Below are 12899 nucleotides of genomic sequence, written 5' to 3'. Positions count from 1 at the left end.
CTAACTGAATTCACCAAGTAACTGAGATTCGGCTCAACAAATTCTGATAAATCTTTAAAAGTACACATCTTACAAGAGCCTGCTACTGGGAACTAACTGAATTCACAAAGAAACGGCGTTTCAGTTTGTTAAAACTTTGCGCTATCTTGAATAGCAAGCTTATTACATGACAATCCTATTGGGAAACTACTGAATTCACCATGATACTTAGATTCTGTTACTTAAAATGTTCCTATATATTGAAAAGCACACTCATACAAGCATGTCCCATTGGGAACTCACTGAATTCGCCTAGAAATTTTGATTCCATTCGTGAAAACTATTCTATATCCAGAACAGTCCACTTAATAGTATTGTGTCCTACTTGGAACTAACAGAATTCATCAAGTTACTGAGATTCGGCTCCCCAAATTTTGATAAATCTTTAAAAGTACAAATATGACAAGACCTTGCTACTGGGAACAAAGTGAATTCACAAAGAAAAAGTGTTTCAGTTCGTTAAAACGTTGCTCTATCTTAAATAACAATCTTATTACATGCGATCCTATTGGGAACCTACAGAATTCACCATGATAGTTAGATTCCGTTAGTTAAAATGTTGCTATATATTGAAAAGCACACTCATACAAGCATGTCCCATTGGGAACTCACTGAATTCTCCAAGAAATTTTGATTCAATTCGTCAAAATTTTTCTATTTCCCTAGCAGTTCAGTTATTACTATTGTGGCCTACTACAACTAACTGAATTCACAAAGTTACTGAGATTCGGCTCACGAAATTTTGATAAATCTTTAAAAATACACATATTACAAGAGCCTGATACTGGGAACTAACTGAATTCACAAAGAAACAGTGTTTCAGTTTGTAAAAACTTTGCTCTATCTTGAATAACAAGCGTATTAATGCGAATCCGATTGAGAAACCTCTGAATTCAACGTGATACATAGATTCAGTTCCGTATAATGTTGCTATATATTGAAATGCAAACTCAAACAAGCATGTCCCATTGGGAACTTACTGAATTCGCCTAGAAATTTTGATTCAATTCATCAAAATTTTTCTATATCACGAGTAGTCCACTTATTACTATTGCGGCCTACTTAGAACTAACTGAATTCATCAAGTTCCTGAGATTCGGCTAGGCAAATTTTGAGAAATCTTTAAAGGACACATCTTACAACAGCCTGCTCCTGGGAACTAACTGAATTCACAAAGAAACAGAGTTTCTGTTCGTTAAAACCTCACTCTATCTTGAATAACAACCTTATTACTTGTTAATCCTATTGGGAAACTACTGAATTCAACGTGATACATAGATTCAGTTCCTTAAAATGTTGCTATATATTGAAATGCACACTCATACACGCATGTCCCATTGGGAACAAATTGAATTCGCCAATTTGATTCAATACGTGAAAATTTTTCTATATCCCGAACATTCCACTTATTACTACTGCGGCCTACTTGGAACTAACTGAATTCACCAAGTTACTGAGATTCGTCTCAGCAAATTTTGAAAAATCTTTAAAAGTACACATATTACAAGATCCTGCTAGAGGGAACTAACTGAATTCACAAAGAAACTGTGTTTCAGTTCGTTAAACGTGCTCTATCTTAAATAACCAGCTTATTACATGAGAATCCTATTGGTAAACTACTGAATTCACCATGATACTTAGATCTCGTACTTAAAATGTTGCCATATATTGAAAAGCACACTCATACAAGCATGTCCCATTGGGAACTCACTGAATTCTCCAAGAAATTTTGATTCAATTCGTCACATTTTTCTATTTCCCGAGCAGTTCTCTTATTACTATTGCGGCCTACTACGAACTAACTGATTTCACCAATTTACTGATATTCGGCTCACGAAATTTTGATAAATCTTTAAAAGTGCACATGTTACAAGAGCCTGCTACTGGGAACTAACTGAATTCACAAAGAAACTTGGTTCAGTTCGTAAAAACTTTGCTCTATCTTGAATAACAAGCTTATAACATGCGCATCCTACTGAGAAACCTCTGAATTCAACGTGATACATAGTTTCGGTCCGTAAAATGTTGCTATATATTGAAATGCACACTGAAACAAGCATGTCCCATTGGGAACTAACTGAATTCGCCAATTTTATTCAATACTTGAAAATTATTCTATATCCCGAACAGTCTACTTATTACTATTGAGGCCTACTAGGAACTAACTGAATTCACCAAGTTACTGAGACTCGACTCAACAAATTCTGATAAATCTTTAAAAGTACACATCTTACAAGAGCCTGCTACTGGGAACTAACTGAATTCAGAAAGAAACAGCGTTTCAGTTCCTTAAAACGTTGCTCTATCTTGAATAACAAGCTTATTACATGTTAATCCTATTGGGAAACTACTGAATTCAACGTGATACATAGATTCAGTTCCGTAAAATGTTGCTATATATTGAAATGCAAACTCAAACAAGCATGTCCCATTGTGAACGCACTGAATTCACCAAGAAATTTTTATTCAATTCGTCAAAATTTGTCCATTTCCCTAGCAGTCCACTTATTACTATTGCGGCCTACTACGAACTAACTGAATTCACCAAGTTACTGAGATTCGGCTCAGCAAATTTTGGTAAATCTTTAAAATTACACATCTTACAAAGGCCTGCTACTGGGAACTAACTGAATTCACAAAGAAACAGCGTTTCAGTTTGTTAAAACGTTGCTCTATCTTGAATAACAAGCTTATTACATGTTAATCCTATTGGGAAACTACTGAGTTCAACGTGATACATAGATTCAGTTCCTTAAAATGTTGCTATATATTGAAATGCACACTCATACAAGCATGTCCATTGGGAACTAACAGAATAAGCCAATTTGATTCAATACGTGAAAATTTTTCTAGATCCCGAACAGTCCACTTATTACTACTGCGGCCTACTGGGAACTAACTGAATTCACAATGTTACTGAGATTCGACTCAGCAAATTTTGAAAAATCTTTAAAAGTACACATATTACAAGATCCTCTTAGAGGGAACTAACTGAATTCACAAAGAAACTGTGTTTCAGTTCGTTAAAATGTTGCGCTATCTTGAATAACAAGCTTATTACATGAGAATCCCATTGGGAAACTTCTGAATTCACCATGATACTTAGATTCCGTACTTAAAATGTTGCTATATATTGAAAAGCACACAAATACAAGCATGTCCCATTGGGAACTCACTGAATTCGCCTATAAATTTTGATTCCATTCGTGAAAATTTTTCTATATCCCGAACAGTCCACTTATTACTATTGTGGCCTACTAGGAACTAACTGAATTCACCAAGTTTCTGAGATTCGGCTCACGAAATTTTGATAAATCTAAAAAGAACACATATTACAAGAGCCTGCTACTGGGAACTAACTGAATTCACAAAGAAAAAGTGTTTCAGTTCGTTAAAACCTAGCTCTATCTTAAATAACAAGCTTATTACATGCTATCCTATTGGGAACCTACAGAATTCACCATGATAGTTAGATTTCGTTAGTTAAAATGTTGCTATATATTGAAAAGCACACTCATACAAAAATGTCCCATTGGGATCTCACTGAATTCACCAAGAAATTTTGATTCAATTCGTCACATTTTCCTATATCCCGAGCAGTCCACTTATTACTATTGCGGCCTACTACGAACTAACTGATTTCACCAATTTACTGATATTCGGGTCACGAAATTTTGATAAATCTTTAAAAGTGCACATCATACAAGAGCCTGCTACTGGGAACTAACTGAATTCACAAAGAAACTTGGTTCAGTTCGTAAAAATTTTGCTCTATCTTGAATAACAAGCTTATAACATGCGCATCCTATTGAGAAACCTCTGAATTCAACGTGATACATAGTTTCAGTTCCGTAAAATGTTGCTATATATTGAAATGCACACTCAAACAAGCATGTCCCAGTGGGAACTAACAGAATTCGCCAATTTGATTCAATACGTGAAAATTTTTCTATCCCGAACATTCCACTTATTACTACTGCGGCCTACTTGGAAATAACTGAATTCACCAAGTTATTGAGATTCGTCTCAGCAAATTTTTAAAAATCTTTAAAAGTACACATCTTACAAGAACCTGCTACTGGGAACTAACTGAAGTCACAAAGAAACAGTGTTTCAGTTCGTTAAAACGTTGCTCTATCTTGAATAACAAGCTTATTACATGTTAATCCTATTGGGAAACTACTGAATTCAACGTGATACATAGATTCAGTTCCTTAAAATGTTGCTATATATTGAAATGCACACTCATACAAGCATGTCCCATTGGGAACTCACTGAATTCGCTAGAAATTTTGATTCAATTCGTCAAAATTTTTCTATATCCCGAGTAGTCCACTTATTACTATTGCGGCCTCCTACGAACTAACTGAATTCACCAAGTTACTGAGACTCGACTCAACAAATTCTGATAAATCTTTAAAAGTACACATCTTACAAGAGCCTGTTACTGGGTACTAACTGAATTCAGAAAGAAACAGCGTTTCAGTTCCTTAAAACGTTGCTCCATCTTGAATAACAAGCTTATTACATGTTAATCCTATTGGGAAACTACTGAATTCAGCATGATACATAGATTCAGTTCCGTAAAATGTTGCTATATATTGAAATGCAAACTCAAACAAGCATGTCCCATTGGGAACTGACTGAATTCACCAAGAAATTTTGATTCAATTCGTCAAAATTTGTCCATATCCCTAGCAGTCCACTTATTACTATTGCGGCCTACTAGGAACTAACTGAATTCACCAATTACTGAGATTCGGCTCAGCAAATTTTGATAAATCTTTAAAATTACACATCTTACAAAGGCCTGCTACTGGGAACTAACTGAATTCACAAAGAAACAGCGTTTCAGTTCGTTAAAACGTTGCTCTATCTTGAATAACAAGATTATTACATGTTAATCCTATTGGGAAACTACTGAATTCAACGTAATACATAGATTCAGTTCCTTATAATGTTGCTGTATATTGAAATGCACACTCATACAAGCATGTCCATTGGGAACTAACAGAATTCGCAAATTTGATTCAATACGTGAAAATTTTTCTATATCCCGAACAGTCCACTTATTACTACTGCGGCCTACTGGGAACTAACTGAATTCACCAAGTTACTGAGATTCGACACCGCAAATTTTGAAAAATCTTTAAAAGTACACATATTACAAGATCCTCTTAGAGGGAACTAACTGAATTCACAAAGAAACAGCGTTTCAGTTCGTTAAAACGTTGCTCTATCTTGAATAACAAGCTTATTACATGCTATCCTATTGGGAACCTACAGAATTCACCATGATAGTTAGATTCCGTTAGTTAAAATGTTGCTATATATTGAAAAGCACACTCATACAAGCATGTCCCTTTGGGAACTCACTGAATTCACCAAGAAATTTTGATTCAATTCGTCACATTTTTCTATATCCCGAGAAGTCCACTTATTACTATTGCGGCCCACTACGAACTAACTGATTTCACCAATTTACTGATATTCGGCTCACGAAATTTGATAAATCTTTAAAGGGCACATCTTACAAGAGCCTGCTACTGGGAACTAACTGAATTCACAAAGAAACTTGGTTCAGTTCGTAAAAACTTTGCTCTATCTTGAATAACAAGCTTATAACATGAGCATCCTATTGAGAAACCTCTGAATTCAACGTGATACATATATTCAGTTCCGTAAAATGTTGCTATATATTGAAATGCACACTTAAACAAGCATGTCCTATTGGGAACTAACAGAATTCGCCAATTTGATTCAATACGTGAAAATTTTTCTATATCCCGAACATTCCACTTATTACTACTGCGGCCTACTTGGAACTAACTGAATTCACCACGTTAATGAGATTCGTCTCAGCAAATTTTTAAAATCTTTAAAAGTACACATCTTACAAGAACCTGCTACTGGGAACTAACTGAATTCAGAAAGAAACAGCGTTTCAGTTCCTTAAAACGTTGCTCTATCTTGAATAACAAGCTTATTACATGTTAATCCTATTGGGAAACTACTGAATTCAAAGTGATACATAGATTCAGTTCCGCAAAATGTTGCTATATATTAAAATGCACACTCAAACAAGCATGTCCCATTGGGAAAAAACTGAATTCGGCAATTTGTTTCCATTCGTGAAAATTTTTCTATATCCCGAACAGTCCACATATTAGTATTGCAGCCTACTAGGAAATAACTGAATTCACCAAGTTACTGAGACTCGACTCAACAAATTCTGATAAATCTTTAAAAGTACACATCTTACAAGAGCCTGCTACTGGGAACTAACTGTATTCAGAAAGAAACAGCGATCAGTTCCTTAAAACGTTGCTCTATCTTGAATAACAAGCTTATTACATGTTAATCCTATTGGGAAACTACTGAATTCAACGTGATACATAGATACAGTTCCGTAAAATGTTGCTATATATTGAAATGCAAACTCAAACAAGCATGTCCCATTGGGAAGGCACTGAATTCACCAAGAAATTTTGATTCAATTCGTCAAAATTTGTCCATATCCCGAGCAGTCCACTTATTACTATTGCGGCCTATGACGAACTAACTGAATTCACCAAGTTACTGAGATTCGGCTGAGCAGTTTTTGATAAATCTTTAAAATTACACCTCTTACAAAGGCCTGCTACTGGGAACTAACTGAATTCACAGAAAAACAGCGTTTCAGTGCGTTAAAACGTTGCTCGATCTTGAATAACAAGCTTATTATATGTTAATTCTATTGGCAAAATACTGATTTCAACGTAATACATAGATTCAGTTCCTTAAAATGTTGCTATATATTGAAATGCACACTCATACAAGCATGTCCCATTGGGAACTAACAGAATTCGCCAATTTGATTCAATACATGAAAATTTTTCTATATCCCGAACAGTCCACTTATTACTATTGCGGCCTACAAGGAACTAACGGAATTCACCAAGTTACTGAGATTCGGCTCAGCAAATTCTGATAAATCTTTAAAATTTCACATCTTACAGGAGCCTGCTACTGGGAACTAACTGAATTCACAAAAAAACAGCGTTTCGGTTCATTAAAACATTGCTCTATCTTGAATAACAAGCTTATTACATGTTAATCCTATTGGGAAACTACTGAATTCAATGTGATACATAGATTCAGTTCCTTAATGTAACTATATATTGAAATGCACACTCATACAAGCATGTCCCATTGGGAACAAACTGAATTCGCCCATTTGATTCAATACGTGAAAATTTTTCTATATCCCGAACAGTCCACTTATTACTATTGCGGCCTACTGGGAACTAACTGAATTCACCAAGTTACTGAGATTCGACTCTGCAAATTTTGAAAAATCTTTAAAACTACACATCTTACAAGAGCCTGCTACTGGGAACTAACTGAATTCACAAAGAAACAGCGTTTCACTTCGTTAAAACTTTGCTCTATCTTGAATAACAAGCTTATTACATGTTAATCCTATTGGGAAACTACTGAATTCAACGTGATACATAGATTCAGTTCCGTAAAATGTTGCTATATATTGAAATGCACACTCATAAAAGCATGTCCCATTGGGAACTAACTGAATTCGCCAATTTGATTCAATACGTGAAAATTTTTCTATGTCCCGAACAGTGCACTTATTACTATTGCGGCCTACTAAGAACTAAATGAATTCAACAAGTTACTGAGATTCGGCTCAGCAAATTCTGATAAATCTTTAAAAGTACACATATTACAAGAGCCTGCTACGCGGAACTAACTGAATTCACAAAGAAACAGTGTTTCAGTTCGTAAAAAGTTGCTCTATCTTGAATAACAAGCTTATTACATGTTAATCCTATTGGGAAGTACTGAATTCAACGTGATAAATAGATTCAGTTCCGTAAAATGTTGCTATATATTGAAATGCACACTCATACAAGCATGTCCCATTGGGAACTAACTGAATTCGCCTAGAAATTTTGATTCCATTCGTGAAAATTTTTCTATATTCCGAACAGTCCACTTATTACTATTGCGGCCTATTAGGAACTAACTGAATTCACCAAGTTACCGAGACTCAACTCAACAAATTCTGATAAATCTTTAAAAGTACACATCTTACAAGAGCCTGCTACTGGGAACTAACTGATTTCAGAAAGAAACAGCGTTTCAGTTTGTTAAACGTTGCTCTATCTTGAATAACAAGCTTATTACATGTTAATCCTATTGGGAACCTACTGAATTCACAATTATGCTTAGATTCCGTTCCTTAAAATGTTGCTATATATTGAAAAGCACACACATACAAGCGTATCCCATTGGGAATTCACTGAATTTGCCTAGAAATATTGATTCCATTCGTGAAAATTTTTCTATATCCCGAAGAGTCCACTTATTACTACTGCGGCCTATTGGGAACTAACTGAATTCACAAAGTTACTGAGATTCGACTCAGCAAATTTTTAAAAATCTTTAAAAGTACACATATTACAAGAACCTGCTACTGGGTACTAACTGAATTCACAAAGAAACAGCGTTTCAGTTCATTAAAACGTTGCTCTATCTTGAATAACAAGCTATTACATGTTAATCCTTTTGGGAAACTACAGAATTCAACGTAATACATAGATTCAGTTGCGCAAAATGTTGCTATATATTGAAATGCACACTCAAACAAGCATGTCCCATTGGGAAATAACTGAATTCGCCTATTTGTTTCCTTTCGTGAAAATTTTTCTATATCCCGAACAGTCCACTTATTACTATTTCGGCCTACTAGGAACTAACTGATTTCACCAATTTACTGATATTCGGCTCACGAAATTTTGATAAATATTTAAAGTGCACATCTTACAAGAGCCTGCTACTGGGACATAACTGATTTCACAAAGAAACTTGGTTCAGTACGTAAAAACTTTGCCCTATCTTGAATAACAAGCTTAAAACATGCGCATCCTATTGAGAAACCTCTGAATTAAACGTGATACATAGTTTCAGTTCCGTAAAATGTTGCTATATATTGAAATGCACACTCAAACAAGCATGTCCCATTGGGAACTAACAGAATTCGCCAATTTTATTCAATACGTGAAAATTTTTCTATATCCCGAATATTCCACTTATTACTACTTCGGCCTACTTGGAACTAACTGAATTGAACAAGTTACTGTGATTCGTCTCAGCAAATTTTTAAAAATCTTTAAAAGTACACATCTTACAAGAGCCTGCTACTGGGAACTAACTGAATTCACAAAGAAACACTGTTTCAGTTCGTTAAAACGTTGCTCTACTTGAATAACAAGCTTATTACATGTTAATCCTATTGGGAAACTACTGAATTCAACGTGATGCATAGATTCAGTTCCTTAAAATGTTGCTATATATTGAAATGCACACTCATACAAGCATGTCCCATTGGGAACTAACTGAATTCGCCAATTTTATTCAATACTTGAAAATTTTTCTATATCCCGAACAGTCCACTTATTACTATTGCGGCCTAATAGGAACTAACTGAATTCACCAAGTCACTAAGATTCGGCTCAACAAATTTTGATAAATCTTTAAAAGTACACATCATCCAAGAGCCTGCTACTGGGAACTAACTGAATTCACAAAGAAACAACGTTTCAGTTTGTTAAAACGTTGCTCTATCTTGAATAACAAGCTTATTACATGTTAATCCTATTGGGAAACTACTGAATTCAACGTGATACATAGATTCAGTTCCTTAAAATGTTGCTATATATTGAAATGCAAACTCAAACAAACATGTCCCATTGGGAACTCACTGAATTCACCAAGAAATTTTGATTCAATTAGTCAAAATTTGTCCATATCCCTAGCAGTCCACTTATTACTATTGCGGCCTACTACGAACTAACTGAATTCACCAAGTTACTGAGATTCGGCTCAGCACATTTTGATAAATCTTTAAAATTACACATCTTACAAAGGCCTGCTACAGGGAACTAACAGAAATCACAAGAAACAGCGTTTCAGTTCGTTAAAACGTTGCCCGATCTTGAATAACAAGCTTCTTATATGTTAATTCTATTGGGAAAATACAGATTTCAACGTGATACATAGATTCAGTTCCTTAAAATGTTGCTATATATTGAAATGCACACTCATACAAGCATGTCCCATTGGGAACTAACAGAATTCGCCAATTTGATTCAATACGAGAAAATTTTTCTATATCCCGAACAGTCCACTTATTACTATTGCGGCCTACTAGGAACTAACTGAATTCACCAAGTTACTGAGATTCGGCTCAGCAAATTCTGATAAATCTTTAAAATTTCACATCTTACAAGAGCCTGCTACTGGGAACTAACTGAATTCACAAAGAAACAGCGTTTCAGTTCGTTAAAACGTTGCTCTATCTTGAATACCAAGCTTATTACATGTTAATCCTATTGGGAAATTACTGAATTCAACGTGATACATAGATTCAGTTCCTTATAATGTTGCTATATATTGAAATGCACACTCATACAAGCATGTCCATTGGGTACTAACAGAATTTGCCAATTTGATTCAATACGTGAAAATTTTTCTATATCCCAAACAGTCCACTTATTACTACTGCGGCCTACTGGGAACTACCTGAATTCACCACGTTACTGAGATTCGACTCAGCAAATTTTGAAAAATCTTTAAAAGTACACATATTACAAGATCCTCTTAGAGGGAACTAACTGAATTCACAAAGAAACTGTGTTTCAGTTCGTAAAAATGTGCTATCTTGAATAACAAGCTTATTACATGAGAATCCTATTGGGAAAATATTGAATTCACCTTGATACTTAGATTCCGTACTTAAAATGTTGCTATATATTGAAAAGCACACTCATACATGCATGTCCCACTGGGAACTAACTGAATTCGCCAATTTGATTCAATACTGAAAATTTTTCTATATCCCGAATAGTCCAATTATTATTATTGCGGCCTACTAGGAAGTAACTGAATTCACCAAGTTACTGAGATTCGGCTCACCAAATTCTGATAAATCTTTAAAAGTACACATCTTACAAGAGCCTGCTACTGGGAACTAACTGAATTAACAAAGAAACACTGTTTCAGTTCGTAAAAACGTTGCTCTATCTTGAATAACAAGCTTATTACATGTTAATCCTATTGGGAAACTACTGAATTCAACGTGATACATAGATTCAGTTCCTTAAAATGTTGCTATATATTGAAATGCACACTCCTGAAAGCATGTCCGATTGGGAACTAACTGAATTTGTCAATTTGAATCAATACGTGAAAATTTTTCTATATCCCGAACAGTCCACTTATTACTATTGCGGCCTACTAGGAACTAACTGAATTAACCAAGTTACTGAGATTTGGCTCAGCAAATTCTGATAAATCTTTAAAAGTACACATCTTACAGGAGCCTGCTACTGGGAGCTAACTGACTTCACAAAGAAACATCGTTTCGGTTCGTTAAAACGTTGCTCTATCTTGAATAACAAGCTTATTACATGTTAATCCTATTGGGAAACTACTGAAATCAACGTGATACATAGATTCAGTTCCTTAAAATGTTTCTATATATTGAAATGCACACTCATACAAGCATGTCCCATTGGGAACTCACTGAATTCACCAGGAAATTTTGATTCAATTCGTCAAAATTTTTCTATATCCCGAGCAGTCCACTTATTACAATTGCGGCCTACTAGGAACTAACTGAATTCACCAAGTTACTGAGATTCGGCTCAGCAAATTTTTATAAATCTTTAAAAGTACACATCTTACAAGAGCCTGCTACTGGGAACTAACTGAATTCACAAAGAAACAGTGGTTCAGTTCGTAAAACCGTTGCTCTATCTTGAATAACAAGCTTATTACATGCGAATCCTATTGGGAACCTACTGAATTCACCATGATGCTTAGATTCCGTTCCTTAAAATGTTGCTATATATTGAAAAACACACACATACAAGCGTATCCCATTGGGAACTCACTGAATTCGCCGAGAAATTTTGATTCCATTATTGAAAATTTTTCTATATCCCGAACAGTCCACTTATTACTACTGCGGCCTATTGGGAACTAACTGAATTCACCAAGTTACTGAAAATCGACTCAGCAAATTATTAAAAATCTTTAAAAGTACACATATTACAAGAACCTGCTACTGGGTACTAACTGAATTCACAAAGAAACAGCATTTCAGTTCGTTAAAACGTTGCTCTATCTTGAATAACAAGCTTATTACATGTTAATCCTATTGGGAAACTACTGAATTCAACGTGATACATAGATTCAGTTCCGCAAAATGTTGCTATATATTGAAATGCACACTCAAACAAGCATGTCCCATTGGGAAATAACTGAAATCGCCAATTTGTTTCCATTCGTGAAAATTTTTCTAAATCCCGAACAGTACACTTATTACTATTGCGGCCTACTAGGAACTAACGGAATTCACCAAGTTACTGAGATTCGGCTCACGAAATTTTGATAAATCTTTAAAAGTACACATATTACAAGAGCCTGCTACCGGGAATTAACTGAATTCACAAAGAAAAAGTGTTTCAGTTCGTTAAAACATAGCTCTATCTTAAATAACAAGCTTAATAAGCTATCCTATTGGGAACCTACAGAATTCACCATGATAGTTAGATTTCGTTAGTTAAAATGTTGCTATATATTGAAAAGCACACTCATACAAGCATGTCCCATAGGGAACTCACTGAATTCACCAAGAAATTTTGATTCAATTCGTCACATTTTTCTATATTCCGAGCAGTCCACTTATTACTATTGCGGCTTACTACGAACTAACTGATTTCATCAATTTACTGATATTCGGCTCACGAAATTTTGATAAATCTTTAAAAGTGCACATCTTACAAGAGCCTGCTACA

The sequence above is a fragment of the Rattus norvegicus genome, chromosome 14, assembly GCF_021556685.1.
Source record: "Rattus norvegicus strain SHRSP/BbbUtx chromosome 14, alternate assembly SHRSP_T2T, whole genome shotgun sequence".
NCBI classification, from domain to species: domain Eukaryota; kingdom Metazoa; phylum Chordata; class Mammalia; order Rodentia; family Muridae; genus Rattus; species Rattus norvegicus.
Note: the sequence above shows the minus strand (reverse complement) of the source record.